Consider the following 21,670-nt stretch of genomic DNA (forward strand, 5'->3'; position numbering starts at 1 on the left):
TACAGTCCAACCACAAGTTTAACAAAATCAAGAAAAGTCCAGTGTTTTTCAGCCATGTTTTCTTGCAAAACCATATTTCATAATGCTTTATAGTCTTCCATTTATTCACTAGTTTCAGAGTTGCTGGTATTCTTCATGTTCATCTCCATCTTCCACACCAGACTCTGGTTCAAATACAAGGTACTGCTGACTCTTATAGCCAACTCTTGTGCTTTTTTTCTGTCTCTCAAGCATTTTCCTTTGGAACATTGGAAAATATTTCACTGGTAAAATCTCTCTATGAACCTTACTATCAGAAAAATGAGAAGCAGAATACCCTTCTGCTTGCCGACTGACTTTTTGTTGGATAAGCTTTTTTATTTTTCTCTTAGACTGTTCTGTGTCAAACAGTGACTTTGATCCTCCAGGGGAAAAAAATTTTGAAGGCAACTGGATACAGCAGCTTGAATCTCACACCTGCCTCACGACATTCCCTGATTGCCTCTTGACATTCCCTGATTGCTGGGATAAATTTTCTTCTCTTCTGCCTGGTGTACAGTGAATAATCAAATGATAAAATCAAATTGTCCTCACATTTCAAACAAATGTTCATATCTTTGGAACCTTAGGAATTACTAAAGAAGTGTAAAAGGCAAACCCTTCATAACAAACTATTTTTATAGTGGCAGTATTTATTTAGGTTCTAGGTCTGAAACCAGATTGTATAAGTCACAGTAAACAAAATAACTACTAAGTTTGCAATATTTTGTAAAAAAACTTGCAATATCTTAGCAATCACTTAAGTTATAGATATACTGTCAACAGCTTTTTGTTCACCCAGCTGAGAGCTTTCATAAGACACTAAGCAGTTTTGTCTGTGCCTGTGGTTGTCAAGATACCTAGAAAAAAAAGAACATTTATGATAATATAAATATCATATGAGCAACAATTAACTGAGCTTTACCTGTACTAGACGGACGTCAAATATCAATACAGTTGTATTTGTCATTATGTAAGCTTTAAGATGAAATGTTTAAGTACTTTTTATGTAGCATGGTTTTGGAATTACTAATGCAAATATGAACAAGCAATATTACTGCATATATGAACAAGCAATATTTAATGCCTAGAGGCATTATTTGGATGAAACTGCAGAAACACCTGAAGGCATCAACTGACTGTAAAGAGTTAAATGTTCTTCTATTTTTCCAGCTTTTTGCTGTTTGAATTGACATATTCTTTCAATGTTTCATTTATTTTAATCACCTATATTTATTTTTTCTTCTAAATTACTGGAAGCCATCTCTTAAAACAAAACTGAAAGTTGAACTGTTTTTGATGAACAGCTGCAGAAACCTTCCCAAACAGTATTTTCTCTTCACCTTTTCTGGTTGATTTTGTTCAGGTTTTCCAAGTTTCTTCTTTGCTGGCACCCAGACATTGTATTTACTAGCCAGTAACTGAATACCAACTAATAATTTTCAATGATACTCCTTTTTCTCATTTTCTGTTTTCACATTGGGACAGCTGATGTTATGCTGTTGATCAGTATACAGCCATCTTGGAATTCAACATACCACACTATTTTGACCCTTGTGTTACCACACATCTATATTACATAATCAAACATTTAAAAGTTTAAACGTCATATGGTCGACACCATATGATCGAACTTTTAAAAGTTTGAAAATTTAATTAAAAAAAAAATAAACCAAAGAAAAAACCTACCTGAACAGTTTTAGCAGGAGCAAGCCCACCTGCACCCCCATGTGGGGGGCTGCACCCCCCCGCTCTTTAAATATACCAACTCTGAGCTCGCACTACAGTTCAGAAAAGTGAAATCTTCCCATTCAGCACTGTACGGAGATCTCCTTTGAAACATTTGAACTTTTAAAAGTTCAATCATCTGGTGTCGACCATATGACGTTCGAACTTTTAAGAGTTTGACAACGTGATATAGACCCATCACCAGACTACCTATATCTTAGAATCACCAACACTCCATATGTTGCTGTTACCCATATTTTAAATAGCAATGCACAATGTGCACACACTTCTATGAATCCCTGCCTGTGTCTCAGCTTTCTAATTTTGCCACATAAAATGCCACATAACTATTATAAGTAGCCAAACATTACACAAAATTTATGTCACAATCAATATAAATGAAAGAAAGTCTGTACTTCAAATATATTTACATCAAAGTATTTATTGGAGGGAAATGTGCCTCCATTAGCAGAAAACCTATTTTTGTTATAAATATTCTCATGTAAAAATGTTTTTGTTCCCTTATAAATAAACCTAGGCTCATTATCTATTATTGTTTTAGCTTCCCAGTTACCATGAAGAATTTCTCGGGTGTTTCTTATAACTACCTCAATAGCTTCAGAATATCTATCGTATATCATACAGAAGGAAATTTTACAAACTTCCTTTTGTACTCAATTAACACCATTATTCATTTCCTTCTAAAATAAGGGACACTTTCAGTTTCCCTTGTCACTTTATTTGCTGTTCTGTTGTTTTTTATTTCATCATACTGTCTGTCAAACAAATTAGGTTTTAATTCAACAAGTTTATAATCAAAAACCTTGTCATTACTAGTAAGTTCACAAGCCCATACTGTTTAATGACATTTTGTATACAAAATATATTCCTTTAGAAATAACTTTTTTGTTTAGTTTTGAATCATCTGTAGATTTAGCAACTTTTTTCTTTATAGACAAATAACCAGAAAACAGATGGAACCTGTGTTTTGATAAGCACTAAACTATATGCATTCATATATAGAATATATATATATATATATATATATATATATATATATATATACAATTTTTAAGGAGGTGAAAAACATTGAAAGCACAAAATATCAAAACCACATTTTACTGAATGATCAAATCACAGAATGCTCATTTTTTATACTCATTGTCAAGGCTGGCCATAGCAATTCGGGGATCCAGTCTGGATCTTATTGGTTGGGCCCCTCAGGTGACCCCTTTCACCTAGTACCCTAACCTTCCCTATTTGTTGGCTTTGTGGACTTCAGACTATTCATTTTAGGCATCAGAATGTATGCCGTTACTGCATATTCAAAATAAAACAATATGTTTATTTTTTGACATATTTTTCATAAGACATGCTAAAGCAATCTATCTTGCTGTTTTAAAAATAGTGACTCTCCACTAAAACTTTACTTTTTAGACAGGTAAGTTACCTACTTTCACATCTAACTCCTCTAGTGCACACTGCAGTGTTTAGGATAAACCATTTTTTCATCTTATCTTTAAGCAGCTATTGCAAGACCACCAGTTATTGGAGAACCCACATTCTGCCTCTCAGTATTCATCTTGGGATTAGTGCTTCTGTTTTCTCCTGGTGAGAGAAGGAGTGCAGTTACATTATTTCCTGGAGACTGCTGATCACCAGAAAGCTTAATAACTGCTTTATATGTGACAGCTTGGAATCTGTGCTTATATTCTGATCCTGGTGAGAGTAGAAGCAGAGTGCATTGATTCCTGAATCTTTTTAGTTGGAAAGTGAGTGTCTGTGCATAATGTACCTGACTGGTCTGGTTGCTATTTGAGGGATCTACCAGAAAAAGGATACAAGCCTGTAGACCCTTGCATCATCTGGGACAAGACTGTGGATCACCAAACAGGCCGTGGCCTGCTTGTCTTCTTGGGATTGCTGCTAAAATTTTGCTTCTGGTGAGAGAGTATTATAAGGAGTATTATATCTCAACAGAGTGAAGCTGTGCTGAGACCAGCATTAGTAGTAGCCATTCATTCAGCTCTCCTCTTTTCATCATTCTTGACCAGCTAATTCTTTATTTTTCAGTAAGTACTGCTTGATTTCTTTCTAACTTCAAAATATCTGCCTAAATACTTCATCCTTAAATTTTCAGGGTCTACATATAAGTTTCCCCTCGTGTTTGGCAGTGCTCTGTACAGACTTAGACACCTTGAGTGACATGTTTCCTGTAACAGGAATATAAAAGGAAACAGCTCCAGTACTTAATAATAATGACCATACCTCCTGGCATGTCTAAAAGTCAGTTCCCTGTGCTTTCTCCTATTAACCTGGTAAACTTGGGCATTCTGAGGCAGTTTAGTAACTGCCTCATGTACACAGACAACCCTCTCCTCTTACCTCCCAACACTTAGAGTTGTGAGATAAGTACTTATTTATTCAAATTGGAAGCCATGCACTCTCAAGCCAAAACCTGAATAGCTGGTCAAGAGGAGAAGGTCAACACCTGCACCACACCACATGCAACACATAGCCCTCCAGAACACCCACCATCACAGCTCTCACATAAAATCACAAACCACACACCCACCTTTGCGGAGGCTCTCAATAGAAATCTACCCAAACAGCAGAGACCTCCAAGGCAGAAATGCACTTGACCACCACAACACAGTACAAACCACAAGAAACATAGCGGATCTACACAATTTGCCCCTCAACCTAAGTCCCTAAGACAAAACAGGTTGCCCAATACACTAATCATAGGTGACTTGATAGTGAGGCACACTGATGTCCCATTCACTAGGCTGAATAAGATGAAGGTAACAGTCAGCTGTCTATCAGGTGCCAGAATATGATACATAACACACGCATTCAGGTCTCTACACAACAAATACAAGTATGACTGTCACTGTCCAAGTGGGTGTAAATGACCTGAGATGCACCTCCCTGGACTACATGAAAAGAGACATGGAGGAGATCTTGGATTATGTGGCCCAGGCACGTATGACCCTAGCCTTGAGCAGCATTCTATTGTCGCTCAGAATGATACCGCAGTAGAAGCAGAAAATGATTGACTTCAACAATTGTCTAAGTTTCTGGTGTCATTCTAAGGGGATCCGGTATCTGCTTGGAATGACATGACTGACAGACCTCGATGCTTTGCCAGAGATGGCCTGCATCTATCACTCCTGGGTTTCTAAATACTGGCTAAGGTCTTGCCACCCCTATAGTGCCTTTTTTAGGCGATGTTCCAATGACCAACTTACCACCATAACAGCTGTAAATAAATACAGTCTGAGGGTCATGCTGCTCAATGCTAGAAATCTAAATCTCAAGAAGCACTTGCTCGAAGCACTCCTCAAAATGGAGAACATCGACATTTGTGCTGTAACGGAGACCTGGTTTAAAGCAGCAGAAAACACGCCTGCACTACCAGGCTGTAACTGATTCCACACCTTTCAGCCCCAGAACATGGACCAAAGATCCAAAGGTCGTGGTGTCTCCATATTCATAAAGGATATACACACCTCCAGACTAGTAGCCCAGCATAACGCATCCGAGATAGTTCGGGTACAACTAACACCATGATCCAAGACTTTCACTCTATGTTCCTAAGCACCCAGGGAACTATTAGGGTCTAACCCAACACTCTCATACTAGGTGACTTCAACTACCCCTCCATCAACTGGGAAAACTACTCATGCACGAATACACTGGCCCAGCGCTTCTTGAAATTCATCAATTCCAATGCCCTGGACCAGCTCATTCTTACCCCCACTAGAGGAAGCAACATCCTTGACCTGGTTATTATTAACATGGGCAACTGTTGCTCTACACCAATAGTCAATTCCTCCCTGGTTAGATCCGACCACAAACTAATCACCATGGAAATCCACATCTGACTTACACCCCCCGCAATGGTAACCACCATGAAAAACTTCTCCAAAGCTGACTTTGGTTTCCTAAAAACAGAGGTGGCTAAACTTCACAGCACCCATGTCAATGGAAAATAGATGCATGACTGCTGAATCATACACCAATGCACTGTACAAACACATACATAAATGCATGGAACTAGCCATACCCAACAGAACCAAGACACTTTCCCCCCAGAAAAGGAAGCCAATCTGGTGGTCCCCCGCCATTAATAAACACTACAACAAAAGGAAGAAACTGTTGCAGAAAAAGGTGAAGTCCCAAGACTGGAAAAACACCCTTATTAGCCTCAACAAAAATTTGAGATCCCTCATCAAAACCTCTAAAGCTAGCTATAAAGGCAGAATTGCGGCAGTCACTAAAAACAACCACAAAGCCTTCTATAATTATATCAAGAATCTCCAGGGCAATTCCCAGGTTTGCTCTGAGTTACTGCACAATAGTACCTCTTATACTGAGCCAAAAGATATTGCCAACCTACTGGCTGACAGATTCAGTGCCAACTTTACCCCTCTCTCCCTCCCTAATGGACCAATCACAATACCAGCGAAATGCCAGGCACCCAACAATGCTGCAGCACAGGTTAAAGCTGCATTGTCCAAGGCCAAGAATACAGCTTCTATGGGACTCAGTAATATTGCTGGATGTGCTGTACATGAACTACAAAGTGAACTGGCACCACATCTGTGTGCCCTGTTCAGTCACAGCTTCACCTCGGGCTTTGTCCCTCCTGAATAGTGCACTGCTACAGTCATCTCTCTCCATAAAGGGGGAGTGACTTCAGCCCCTTGGAATTATCACCCCATTAGCTTGATGAGTCTGATATGTAAGGCTATGGAGCCTATCATCATGGACCTAATTAACAAGGATATAGGGACTCTCCAAACTCTAGATCCCACACAATTTGGTTTTGTGAAAGGTAGATCATGCCTACTCAGCCTGGTTGACTTCTTTGAGTCAGTCACCAGAGCTGTAGATGAGGGCAAGGCAGTTCATATAGCCAACCTCAATTTGGCCAAGGTCTTTGATACCATTCTCCACTCAGGAATTACTGATAAACTCACCAAACTAGGCATCAACCCCTATATCACTAGGTGGGTTGCAAATTGGCTCACAGATAGAATCCACAGTGTGAAAATAGCGGACTCCAAGTCAGACTGCTGACCAGTCATGGGTGGAGTCCCACAGGGATCAGTCCTGGGTCCTCTCCTGTTTGGCATCTACTTCTCAGAAGTCCAGGCCAACATAGAAGGACTCTGGCTGACAAAGTTCGCAGATGAGTGCAAGCTGGGAGTCATCATTAACTCCCCAAGCGATGTAGACATCCTACAGAAAGGCCTCACTGAGACCAATGACTGGTGTCGAAACCATGGCGTTAAGCTTAATGCCAAAAAGTGCATTGTCATCCCCTTTTGTGAAAAACTCAATTCCCATTAATTACCACATTGATGGGAGCCCACTGAACACTGAAGGTGTTATAAGAGATCTGGGGACACAGGTTGACAGCAACCTCTCCTTCGACCACCACATTGCCACTGTGGTCAGAAATCCTTCTACGTGGCACATCTCATCACCAAGGATTTTGCATCCAGGAAGAAAGAGGTCATCATCTCTCTCTACTCTTCCCTCATTAGGCCAATCATTGAGTATAATGGCCCATTTGGCATGTACCTCACTAGACACATGCAACAGCTGGAAATGTCACAAAAGTACCTCAGAAAGAGGATCCTAGGGCTTACACATATGTCCTACATGGACAGAGTAAAAAAACTCCAGCTATTCCCTGTCTCATATTGTCTACTAAGAGACGATCTGTGCTTCACTTACAAAGCCATGTCTGACCCAGCTCTGTTAGAAATGCTAAATCTAAAGAAATCCCAATCCCTCTGCACCACATGCTCCAGAGACCTCAAGCTCATTACCACAATCAACAGAACATGCTGGAGGGACAGGTTCATAACCGAAAGACTACCCATGCTCTGGAATAGACTTCCCATATATGTCAAGCAGAGAACCTCACTGGCCCTCTTAAAGAGAAATCTTGATGACTGGATGGGAAATAGAAAGTTCACCCCGGGTATCACTTCAGTGACTTTACTTGATACAGGCACTGGGAACTAACATCGGGCGGCATGATGCCACGGTTCTTCTATGGGCTAGGCTTGTAAAGGCTCCAGGGCCATTAGACTAGTACACACCTATGAACCTATAAACTATTGGATTTATGGATTATTCCCAGATTTGATATAAACTGTAGTTCCTCTCTCAGTCTGCTTAACTCACTGAGGCACTCAACAAAAGACCTCTTTGATGGGCAGCTGAGGCCCTGTGCTTAGATGGTGCTTTATCAGGTGAATGCACCCTAGTATAACAGTAAACATTTTCCCAAACTGCTGTAGTACTTCCCAAATCTCCTGTACCAGAGTATGTGTCCCCACCCCCCCACACTCTTTGTTTTTATTTATTTTCTGTCTACCTCTTTTTCCTTCTTCCTTTGAGTCACGCCTCACTCTCAGTCACATCCCCTGCTCTGCAATAGTATGCACTGTAAATTATTTGTATATTATACAACAACCCCCCCATTAATATTTCAAAAGGTGCACGCTGATTGGTCAGCATGCATGTTGTAAATCAGAGTTATAGTAATGGAAAAAGGTCCGGTCGCCCGGACTTTTTCCATTAGTATAACTGTTTTTTACAGCAACGGAGAATGCAAGATCTCTGTTGCTTTTTATACACTGTCTCGCTATGTGAAATGAGTTTAACATAGCGAGACAGCTTTAAAAAAGTAAGGGAGATCTTCCTATCTCCGTTGCTTTTTTTAAAGGTGTCTCGCTATGTTAAATGGGTTTAGCATAGCAAGACAGCTTTAAAAAATGCAACGGAGATTCTCCGTTGCTTTTTTTAAAGCTGTCTCACTATGTTAAACTCCTTTAACATAGCGAGACACTTTGTAAAAAGCAACGGAGATTTTGCTTTCTCTGTTGCTTTTTTCAAAACTGTCTCGCTATGTTGAATGGGTTTAACATAGCGAGACAGCTTTAAAAAAGCAACGGAGATTCTCCATTGCTTTTTTTAAAGCTGTCTCGATATGTTAAACTTCTTTTAACATAGCGAGACAGTTTGTAAAAAGCAACAGAGATCTTGCTTTCTCCATTGCTTTTGCCCACAGCTCTGATGTACTGCGTAAGCATATGCATGCGCAGTACATCAGAACTGCCGCAGAATACCAGACAGCTGCGGAAGGGCAGCAAGCAGGCATTATACAATGCCATTATTTAAGAAAAGTAATTATTTTTTTTCTTAAATAATGTCATTGTATAATAGCAATAACCCACTTCTGGGTGAGGGTAATGCTGGATTTACCCACGGTTGCCTTTGTTTGGCCACTCGGGCTTCGCCCTCGTGACCAAACCACACCAACCGTGGGTAAATCCAGTATTACCCACACCCAGGCATGGGTTATTGCTATATTATTTTATAAATAGTAACATAATAACATTATAGTATATGATGTCTAACATTATACTATACAATGTCTTGAAAGTGCACAGATACTCTTCTTCCTGATTGGATTATTGCATCACATCTCCTTACAACTGTGCTTATTTATAATTCATATTATCCTGACTTATACCTGTCTATTTGCCTGCTCTTATATTATTTATCTTGCAGTGATATTGAATAAAGTTTATTGTTTTTTTATTATCGCTTCTGCTCTTTCTGCATTCTATTTAATTGGTAATATTCCCTCACAAGTCTTTGTGATCAGAAGTTAACTCCTATTAAAGTATCTGCTATTATTATTATTATATATACTTTATTTGTTAATGCTTAGAAGTGTTTGTTTTCATATTATTTCATGGCTAACACAAACCCCACGTCAGTAAGGAAGGAAGAGAAAACAAAATACCTTTCTGTCAGTCTTTAAATTAAGTTTGGTTTATTATCTTCTGAGACAGTATCTGGACTAGTACACAAAACCAAATAGCTAAGCAGACCAGTTTTGATTTAAAAACTCTGTTGAGCCCTGAGCAACACCAACTGACTACAACAGGATGAGGAACTAACACACTGAGCCATGCAAAATAATGTGAAGCATAATTACCCTGTCATATCCTTATGTGGGGCCCCCTGAGGGAGCATGGTCTTACTGGGCCAAATAGGTCTAATTGGCCTTACACTGGCCCTGGTGGTCATTGTAGGTAGGAGTGTGGATGGAAATGAAGATTTGATTGAAAAGGGTATGTTTTTTTGTGTACATGTGTTGTTGTTCATGGGTTTTGGTAAGGATAAGCATTAAAGGATTTGATTTACTGTTTTGCATGTCTAGTGCTGTGTGCATTCTGTGTCCTTTTGTCTTGTTTAGTAGTATTGTTAGGGAAAAGGTTTTTAGTAACATAATGTGCATGGCTAGAGTTATGGTTAGCACATGCGAGGAAGGTGGTGCAGAAGGGGTGAGGCAAACGTCAATTTAACTTGCTGCAGATACTGGGACTGCTTTGTAATATGATTTCCTTCAAAGTTAACAACATTGTCTGATTTAGAGAATTATGGCTCAAAAATAACTGTTGTTTCAGCATTATCCACATCATTTAATACATAAACATTTTAACCTTTATTTGCAGCTATACCAGCCAACACAATATTAAAATTATTATGTTTAACTCTACTGGGACAAAACTTAAAAAGCTGAGTGCTTCTGTATGATATGCAACTGACACACACACACACACACACACACACACACACACACACACACACACACACGCAGACTTTGAGATAAGAGTTTATACAACCACATAGACACTCCTGGGAAGACTGGCACAGGTTCTCCAGCTGTGCCCCTTTTACCCAGACTATATGGTAGAAATCACTGCCACCATCCAGCTAATATTTATCAGCTACTCAAAGGCCCTTATGAAATGGTGTCCAATTATACTGTGAAATATTATTATCCAAATGGTAAGTGCGACTAACATCAAGACTTACTTGGAGTGACTTGGTACAGTAAATTATCTCTACACAAAAAAGCCACAGTTGAAATGTTTAAAAATATTTAATAATAAATAATAACAACACAAGGCAATACTTCTTACTACACAGTGCTAGTTAAGAGTTCAGAGGTCACAGAGAAATACTTAAAATAATGCAGTAGAAATGTTCTGACATCACAGAAAAACAAACTAGTCTAATCTTCCTATTTCTTAGCTATATCTAAGAGAAAACACAATTCTAAAATCCTACCTGCATACAGACACAGGCAGAGTGGTGAGTTGGATGTTCTCAAGACAAATGCTCTGATTCTTTCTGTCCTTAAATTGATAACACAGCACCATTGATTCATTTCAGATTACATAATTTCTTTCTGGTTCCTAGGCTAACAGACTGTCAGAGGTTAATAGTCCTTGATCTTGCAGCTGGTCAGGAAGCCATAACAATAAAAGAAATTATACATGTAAATTCTAGCCATTAACTCTGGCCCAGAACAATAGGCAGAATGCCTTTTTCTAGACATCTCGGCTCTGAGTTTTGACATCAAAGAATTGACTTATCAGCTTTGTTACAGCAGAGTGCACTATTGTTACATTTTTGCAGTTCCACATTTAACAACATTTTTTCCCATTTAAGAGAACAAGCCTGTGACTTATATTAATATTTACAAATGACAGAGTTATCTACAAAATTCTATCTGGCTAGGCTGGCAGCCTTCACCTATCTTCACAAATACCCCCCATGTCATTATTCTTCAGCACAGGATTACACTACACCAGTGGTTCTCAAACATTTTCGATTCTCGGCTCCCTTGTTGAATCCAGGTTTTCCCAAGGCACCCCCTCCCCCTGCGGTGCACATAAAGTGCATATTTAATTAATTTATTTCTTTGACATTTGTTTAATGAGGCTGCCTGACTGGACTAGGAGACCTGGGGAGAAAAGCTCAAAAGTACAACAAAAAGACAGTTACCAAAAAAAAGTGTACATTCTGCTTAACAGCATAACACTGATATTCTATGGTTGAGAGTTAAGCAAACCTAATGGCAACCTTATTAACTTTAAGTTTATAAGAGCAATATTCAAAATCTGTTCCTATTATTTGGCTCTGTCCAGCATACCTCTCAACTGTATAGATTTTTAAGAATGTCCAGATTTCTGACTCATATTTTTGGTCTTTTTCTCATAAAATTGTGGTTTTCTGGCAAATCACTGGCAGATCATTGATGCTGAAGTCAGAAAATAATGAGAGACAGTTGAGTTTCATACTTCATACCCTTCATAAAATTCATGCTAATGCAAAACCTGCATTTCTATCAACTTTCTAAGTTTGTGAGAACAGTTTTTTAAAAGTGTCCCTATTTTGTGCCTTTGTACCCGTACTATTTTTGGCTTTGTCCAGATTTCTTGATCTAAGAGGGTGAGAGGTATGTGTCCAGTGGTATGTTCCAGACTTACACAGACCTCATTGCTGCTGCCAGGGATCACTCTCACTCTTCACTTTCTCATCCTGACACACGCACACACACACACACACACACACACACACAAACACCACACACCACACACACACCTTGTAATTGGCTTGCAGGTGGAAATGACAGCAGAGCTGGGACTGCCACACACACCTTGTAATTGGCTCGCAGGTGGAAATGACAGCAGAGCTGGGACTGCCTCACAGCAGGGCTCTGCAGGGCTACAATTAATTTCTGCTTAGGCAGCACGTGGCTTGAGCCCTGCATGGATTTTACTATACATGCAGCTGAGACAGCCATGTATAATTCATGGAAGCGCATTACTGACAAGGAAGATTTTGCAAATGTGGTGTGCTACCAAATGTTCATCAATGCTACAGCGAATTCTATTTCTGAGCATGAAACACGTCTCATTAGAATAGTCCCTTTACACAAAGCAAGGGAATTCACTATGTAAAAAAGAAGCATTTATATAGAATTTGTGAATTTAACCTTGGTACAAAACAGTATGCCACAAAGCAATGTCTGTCTGTAAAGATCTCTTTTTCTTGACATTTTCTGCTGCTCATACAGTTCCATTTCTCTATCTTAGGTACACAGAATAGTTAATTACATTAATGATTTATTACTGAGACTGTTCTCCCCTATAATCCTTCCCCCAGTACTGCTCCAAACTGACAACAACCTGGTGGCCCAAAATAGCCCAACATCATCACATTATCAAATATTATGATAAAAGACTAATAGCTGTCTCATAATTGCAACATGAGTTTCCTACTTCAGCCAGAATCCTGTCTGTAGCATTCACCCTGCTCTGGCTCTGCAGTACCCAGGACTTTGCTGAGATCCATTTGAATAAAAAAAAAACAAGGAGAACGCCGCTCGTAAGTGCAGCCAAATCCCCACTTGCAGATCCATTTGAAAAATGTTTTCTGCTCATGGAAATGCGGATCAGCCAGAAATGTGTGCACTGAGCCTTGAGCTCAGTTCCAACAGGCTGGTAGCCCCAATGGAGCTGACGTCATCATGCATGTGATGACATCAGCTCAAAAAAAATGGAAAAAAAAAAAAAATGAAAACAGCTGAGAAAAAGTACAGTTGTGAGGTATGGTTTGCGGTTCCCTTTGAGGAAGCCATGACTCCCCAGGGTGCCGCAGCGCACACTTTGGGAATCCCTGCACTACACAGTGCCAAATTTCTAAAGGCTGGCAACAATTAAGGTGGTTGATGGGATTATACTTAAATTAGAGGGGGGTATGCTAAGATATTCAGCTCATCACAGGCAGTGCAGTGGGCGCAGAAAACAACTGCTATTGCAAAAGGGAAAGCAATCAATATGATGAGGCCCTTAACTATGTATGTCATTTAAAATGCTTAAATTGTATAACTTGACTGTTTGGTGGGCCTTTGAAAGAATAAATGAATATTAGAAAGGGCAACCCTGGGGAAGATCTAAGGACTGAACAGCAGTTTTTAGACCTCATGTGTTGCATGGGGGTCTCTGAGTCATAATTTACATCTGAGCTTGCTGAGGCTGGATGGACAGTGGTGCTTTCACAGCTTATACTTCTACATCTATGTGGTGCTCTATACATATTCACCAGCAGACTGCAAATATTTTGCAAAATACTGTTGGAGAATGAGATCTGACTTCCAGATACAGTACTTCAAGAAAAAAATCAGAAATACTATATTTATTTATTTATTTATTTATTTAAAATGTGTTAACCATGATAGAGCACTGACTGAAGTTGACCATTTTCAGGCAATCATAGGAAAGTCTAGAAATTGCCAAAAAATAAATAAACAACATTAAAAAAATAAGAATTCATAGTTAACATCAGACAGAGTAAAATTAAAACAGTATTTACAGTAATAAACTTTTAATATTTAAAGACAATAAAGATTGAAAAGTAAGTACAGGTCAAAGTGGAGCTATAAAAATCGAACTGGAATTTTAATATGGGTAAGTAGCTCTATAGAACTGTTTGTTAAAAGGCAGTGGTAGGGAGAGTAGTTATACTGGATACATAGCAAGGATAAGGTTAAACAGTACTTGAGACAAATGTTCATTTTGTGCTAAACAAATAGCCTGATAGAGAACATAATCATCAAGTAAGTGAGCTCACTGTCAGTAGAACCTAGGCATATCCATATAAGGCAGGACAAAAAGTCCAGAGTATTTAGAACACTTTCACTTACATCAGTGCACACAGCAGTAATGCAAAACAAACTGCCCCAAAGTAACTGCTTAAGCTTAGCAGAAAAAAAATACAGGCTGTGTGCCACCTCGCAACATTTGCAGATATTCAACAAACACACTGCCTTACTGGCATATGTGTAGATGTGCCCTGCTACCTTCTCTATGGCAGTCTTTCAAAGCCCAGAACTCCTCACACTGCCTGTCGGTGAGGGTGAAGGACCAATCACTTGGCGTAACCAGGACAGCTCTTCACATTCACAGACAGGGCCCTTTCAGTTTTCTGGTGCCATAGTCAGAGAAAGATATCTTGGGATATTGCTTCTGTCTCTCTGAATGTTATCACCTACAGAGTTCAGATAAGAAACATCTTTTGGGTTTTATTTCCTTTCTTTCCCTTTTTCTGTCAGTGCTTGAATAGAATATTATGCTGAACTGCTTATTTGTTTCTTGTGAAAAAAATGATTTATTCTTAAGTTTATCTTACAGTATGTCTTATATTGTTTACTTTATGTTCTTTCAGAGTTTCAGTGAGATTTTTAACCCCTTTAAAGTGTTTTATGGCTATTTCTGAATATTGAACTGAGTTTCTGCACTAAGGTCATTTTATTACAATTCCTCTCATTGCTTTGTGCCGCTATAACCTCGAGAAATTTATGGCTGTTAGTTCTGTTGATTAAAACCTTCTTTTCAAAATGTTGATAGGAAAACTTGCTGTTTTGCAGTTTTTCTTTAGGGCTATAATTATTTGTCATCATAGAACAAACTCAAAATAAATATTTTTCTGTGCAAATACTACCCATGCAGTCTTGTTAATAAGAATCCAATATACAAGGCTAACAGAAAACTCAAAGCCTTGCTAAAGCAATTCTGCCATAAAAAGTTCATAAAAAGTTCTACATACAAGGCTGACAGAAGGAACCAAAACCTTGTAAAAAATTCAAACACATCCAATTCCTTTGTCTATTCAGACCAGTCTTCAAATCTTCAGGTGGATGAGTAAATAAAATGAAACAAAACTGTATCCAAACAGTTTTATTAAACAAACAAGAGAATAGGTGAGCGCTTTTGCTATGTAGCTTTGTCAAACCATATAGACTACATTCAGTATTCCACTTTATATAGAGAGAATGCACATGAATCTAATCATCATTAAATCAATCAAACTATTAAGACAATTGATTCTTAAAGAAACAAAAGCCACATAGTACTTAAAAATAATACTTAAAGTGCTTCTTCATTTATAAAAATTGCATATGTAAGTATGCTTCTAAGAAAATACACTATTCTTGTATCAGAACATATATAAATATACATATATATCAACTAAAACCTAAAAAGCTTAAAACACAGCATAAAAACAAGGTAATCAAAACTTTACCTAACAGCTACATTAATATTTGAACCTCCTACTTTTTAATTTTGGTTTTAATGGGATTTTATCATTCAATCCAGGGGTATTATGTGCTTGCAGTCTAATGATCCAATCTGTCTCTAGCTCCTCTGTCCGATTTCTTATATCCCCTTCTCTCTGACTAGGCATATTAATTTGCATGATCATAAAACTAAAAACATGTTCTGGGCCTTCTTTTAGTACATGCTTAGAAAGAGCATTAACTTCAGACTTCATCCTAATTTGATATATGTGCTCTATAATCCTATTTTTTTAATTTTCTATCAGTTTTACCTACATAGAATGCATTGCATTCCATGCAGGTAGCCAAGTATACTAAATGCTCAGTATTACATGAACCACTTACTCTAAAAGTATACACTTTGGAAGTAACGGGGTGTACAAACATATTTGTTATACTAATATATTTACAAATGTTGCACCTACTGCATCTTAAGGTCCCACTGTAATTGGTTATTCTTTGTGTGTTATTATTGGGAAAACATAAAAGCCTGTGCAAGTTCTTCTTATTCTTAAAAATATACCTGGGGCAATCACCTACCAAGTCCTTTATATCAGGATCAATTGTTAGTATGTCCCAGTGTTTACTTAGAACTTCTTTAATTGAATTAATATCCTGTGTATAAAACAAAGTGACTTTCTGCTTATTCCTACCTTCCCTATCAGTTGTTTTCTGAGAATTCCTATAGTAACTACTACCTCTTCCTGAGAAGTAAGGACATGCCCTGCTTCTCCTATCTCGATCAACATTCTCAAAACATTCAGCAATCTCTCTACTATTATAATTATGTGCTAGCAATCTCTTACTTAGATTCTCCAACTCCATTTCATAGTCACTCTGTACCGGGTTCAATCTTGAGGCTCTCATCACTTGCCCTTTTATAATATTTGAAAAAACATATTTAGGATGCATACTATTTCTACTCAGCAAAGTGTTTTTATAACAATTCTTTCTATAAACCCCAGTGTTATAACTTCCATTACTCAGACGTTTCACCAATACATCTAGAAAGGGAATATTATCTTTGGAGCTAACCATGGTAAACTTTAAAAAAGATGAAGAAGAATTCATCTCATTATAGAATAGACTCAATTCCTCTACTGACCCATCCCAGAGAAAAAACAAGTCATCTACAAATCTCCTGTAAAAAATGACATTAGTTCGAAACTTATCTAACTTAAAAAGGCTCTCCTCCTCCCATACCGCCATAACTAGGTTGGCGTAGCTATTGGCACATGAAGTGCCCATAGCTACGCCATCCCTTTGTAGATACAGGCTACGGTCAAAAAGAAAGATGTTATTCTCCAAAATCAGTCTTAAAAAAATACCAATAATGCCTTTCTTGTTAGCTGTTAAGTCAGAATGTTTATCAAGACATATCTTAATATATTCAATACCAACATCATTGGGAATCTTAGTAAATAATGAACAAACATCCATTGTTACCATTGTAATATTATCAGTATTCTTTAAAGTAACCACCACATCATAAAAATCCAATAAGAATTGTTTAGAGTCTCTAAGAATGAAAACATTTGAATCTACTATTGGTCTTAATAACTTTTCAATAAATATTGACAGGTACTCCGTAACCCAACCCTGTCCTGACACTATTGGCCTCATTGGAGGGTCAGTCGGGTTCTTGTGTATTTTCGGTAACCCTTGGATTACCGGAATGGTGGGTGACTCAACAAAAAGAAAATTATAAGTACTTGTGTCTATTATATCCCTGCCATGTAAATCATCCAAGGCTCCATGTACCCTAGAAATAAATTCTTGTGTACTGAACTTAGCTAGAGGTTCATAGTGATTTATATCATTTAACATCTCAATCATATTCTTATTATAGTATTCTTTGTCCATTATAACTACAGGCCCCCCTTTATCTGCTGGTCTAATAGAAATATTCATATCACTCCTTAAACTCTGTAATGCAGAAAAATGTCTTGATGTTAAATTACTATGATTATAATTACTCTGCCTAACTTCTTCCATTTTCATTAAATCTTTTTCAACTATCTTACTAAAAGTATCTAATAGGGGGTGTAAGATAGGTATAAATGTACTCGGTTTCTTTAAGTTTCTATCACATTCCTTCCTGTTACCAAACATCATCTGCAACTGTATATTTCTAACAAACAATTTTACATCTATAATTGTTTCTGTGACATTGCTAACACTAGAAGGAATGAAGGAGAGTCCTTTATTCAAGACTTCCATTTCAAATTTACTAAGAGGTCTGTGGGACAGGTTCCAGACTATGTCATCCTCTCCCACATTCTCTTTATTGTTGGCTCTCTCATGTCCGTCCCAGTGGCCTTTCTTTTTTGTCTCCCTCGACTCATAGATCAATTCCTGCCTCTTGCTGTATTCTCGGCTATGGGGAAAGGACACTGCTTATCTGGCCCCATATTAGCACTGGGTAAAAAAATAGTCTTGCTACGTACAACTAACTCAGTAGTATTACCTCCATTACCTCCTGCAGTAGTTGCATTTTCTCCTATGTTATTAGGTGCCATAGTAGGAATATTGGGACTGCCACTCACATCTGAACTGTTCATTTCTGAAACATCTACAGCAGCAACTTCTGTGTTAATAGAAGACACACTGTTTACAATAATAGCATCAGTTGTAACATTTGGGCTAATTTTCTTAGTACTAGCAGTAAGATTAAAATGACTTACATTTTCTTTAATACTAGTATTAGAAGCACCATTGTTACGTACATTCATATTTAAATTAGGAGCATCCACATTCAAATTAGGAGCAGTAAATGTCCTCTCTTGTCCATTCACACTGTTCCTAGGCCAAGTGAAGACCTGACCATGTGCAAAGTCATGTAAATCTCTCACAAGCTTATGTTTCTTCTGCTCCATTAACCTTTTCTCATACAAATATACTGAGTCCAGCAAACGGTCTAACAGAGAGTTAATGACTACAGACTGATAGTTACTAAATAAATCACGTTGTTTCTTCTCAATGTCTTTCTTTAACTTCAGTTCTTCAGGTAGAAAAAATTTGTTTAGCAACTTCATATAATTAATACTCAAGTCTATGTTTAATTGTTGCCAACGAAAAAGAAGTTCAGGGTATGCGTTACCTGTGGTTGGCATCTTTAGAACTCTCAAACCTCTGGGTATCACTTTCTTCTGGATACACACTTCAAAATGGAACCTCTGCATCTGCAACCTTTTTAATTTCAGGAGATCCGACTCCAGCGAAGATAAAATGGAATTAATGTTCTCATGGTCAGCGTTATTTAGCGAGACGCCATTACTCGTCGTTACCAGCTCTAACTCTAAGAGCGGATTGACGTCAGCAGTAACGCACTGTTGCATCCTGGAATGTACCATCGTGTTGGCTTGAGCGATAGTAGGGTTGTAAGGTAGCTCAACAAAATTGTCCGATGTATCTGCCATGGTTAGCTTGTGGTGTGCAGGATAATATAAAAATAGAGATCGTAGGATAATAACAAGCACCACCATCAGATAAAAGTACTGGAGTTGGATCTCCTGAAATTAAAAAGGTTGCAGATGCAGAGGTTCCATTTCGAAGTGTGTATCCAGAAGAAAGTGATACCCAGAGGTTTGAGAGTTCTAAAGATGCCAACCAAAGGTAACGCATACCCTGAACTTTTTTTTAAATAACAATTAAACATAGACTTGAGTATTAATTATATGAAGTTGCTAAACAAATTTTTTCTACCTGAAGAACTGAAGTTAAAGAAAGACATTGAGAAGAAGCAACGTGATTTATTTAGTAACTATCAGTCTGTAGTCATTAACCCTCTGTTAGACCATTTGCTGGACTCAGTATATTTGTATGAGAAAAGGTTAATGGAGCAGAAGAAACATAAGCTTGTGAGAGATTTACATGACTTTGCACATGGTCAGGTCTTCACTTGGCCTAGGAACAGTGTGAATGGACAAGAGAGGACATTTACTGCTCCGAATGTGGATGAATTTAAATATGAATGTACGTTAATAATGGTGCTTCTAATACTAGTATTAAAGAAAATGTAAGTCATAGTACTAAGAAAATTAGCCCAAATGTTACAACTGATTATTGTAAACAGTGTGTCTGCTATTAACACAGAAGTTGCTGTAGATGTTTCAGAAATGAACAGTTCAGATGTGAGTGGCAGTCCCATATATTCTATGGCACCTAATAACATGGGAGAAAATGCAACTACTGCAGGAGGTAATGGAGGTAATACTACTGAGTTAGTTACCCAGTGCTATTATGGGCCAGATAAGCAGTGTCCTTTCCCATAGCCGAATACAGCAAGAGGCAGGAATCATCTATGAGTCGAAAGGCCACTGGGACGTGACATGAGAGAGCACAATAAAGAGAATGTGAGAGGATGACAACCTGTCCCACAGACCTCTTAGTAAATTTGAAATGGAAGTCTTGAATAAAGGACTCTCCTTCATTCCTTCTAGTGTTAGTAATGTCACAGAAACAATTATAGATGTAAATTGTTTGTTAGAAATATACAGTTGCAGATGATGTTTGAAGGAATGTGATAGAAACTAAAGAAACCGCTATTAGATACTTTTAGTAAGATAGTTGAAAAGATTTAATGAAAATGGAAGAAGTATTATAATCATAGTAATTTAACATCAAGACATTTTCTGCATTACAGAGTTTAAGGAGTGATATGAATATTTCTATTAGACCATATAATGGACAAAGAATACTATAATAAGAATATGATTGAGATGTTAAATGATATAAATCACTATGAACCTCTAGCTAAGTTCAGTACACAAGAATTTATTTCTAGGGTACATGGATATAATTTTCTTTTGTTGAGTCACCTCCAATGAGGCCAATAGTGTCAGGACAGGGTTGGGTTACGGAGTACCTGTCAATATTTATTGAAAAGTTATTAAGACCAATAGTAGATTCAAATGTTTTCATTCTTAGAGACTCTAGACAATTCTTACTGGATTTTTATGATGTGGTGGTTACTTTAAAGAATACTGATAATGTTACAATGGTAACAATGGATGTTTGTTCATTATTTACTAAGATTCCCAATGATGTTGGTATTGAATATATTAAGATATGTCTTGATAAACATTCTGACTTAACAGCTAACAAGAAAGGCATTATTGATATCTTTTTAAGACTGATTTTGGAGAATAACATCTTTCTTTTGACCGAGCTATGGGCACTTCATGTGCTAATAGCTACGCCAACTAGTTATGGCGGTATGTTTCAACTAATGTCATTTTTACAGGAGATTTGTAGATGACTTGTTTTTCTCGGTCAGTAGAGGAATTGAGTCTATTCTATAATGAGATGAATTCTTCTTCATCTTTAAAGTTTACCATGGTTAGCTCCAAAGATAATATTCCCTTTCTAGATGTATTGGTGAAACGCCTGAGTAATGGAAGTTATAACACTGGGGTTTATAGAAAGAATTGTTATAAAAACACTTTGCTGAGTAGAAATAGTATGCATCCTAAATATGTTTTTTCAAATATTATAAAAGAAATGGAGTTGAGAAGATTGCTAGCATGTAATTATAATAGTAGAGATTGCTGAATGTTTGAGAATGTTGAGATAGAGAAGCAGGGCATGTCCTTTCAGGAAGAGGTAGTTACTATAGGAATTCTCAGAAAACAACTGATAGGGAAGGTAGGAGTGAGCAGAAAGTCACTTTGTTTTATACGCGGATATTAATTCAATTAAAGAAGTTCTAAGTAAACACTGGGACATACTAACAATTGATCCTGATATTTAAGAATAAGAAGAACTTGCACAGGCTTTTATGTTTTCCCAATAATAACACACAAAGAATACAATCACATAGTGGGACCTTAAGATGGTAGGTGCAACTTTGTAAATATATTAGTACAACAAATATGTGTAATACTGAGCATTTAGTATACTTTACCTGCATGGAATGCA

Source organism: Protopterus annectens, chromosome 3.part0 (assembly GCF_019279795.1).
Source record: "Protopterus annectens isolate FY-2018-M chromosome 3.part0, PAN1.0, whole genome shotgun sequence".
Classification (NCBI taxonomy): Eukaryota; Metazoa; Chordata; order Ceratodontiformes; family Protopteridae; genus Protopterus; species Protopterus annectens.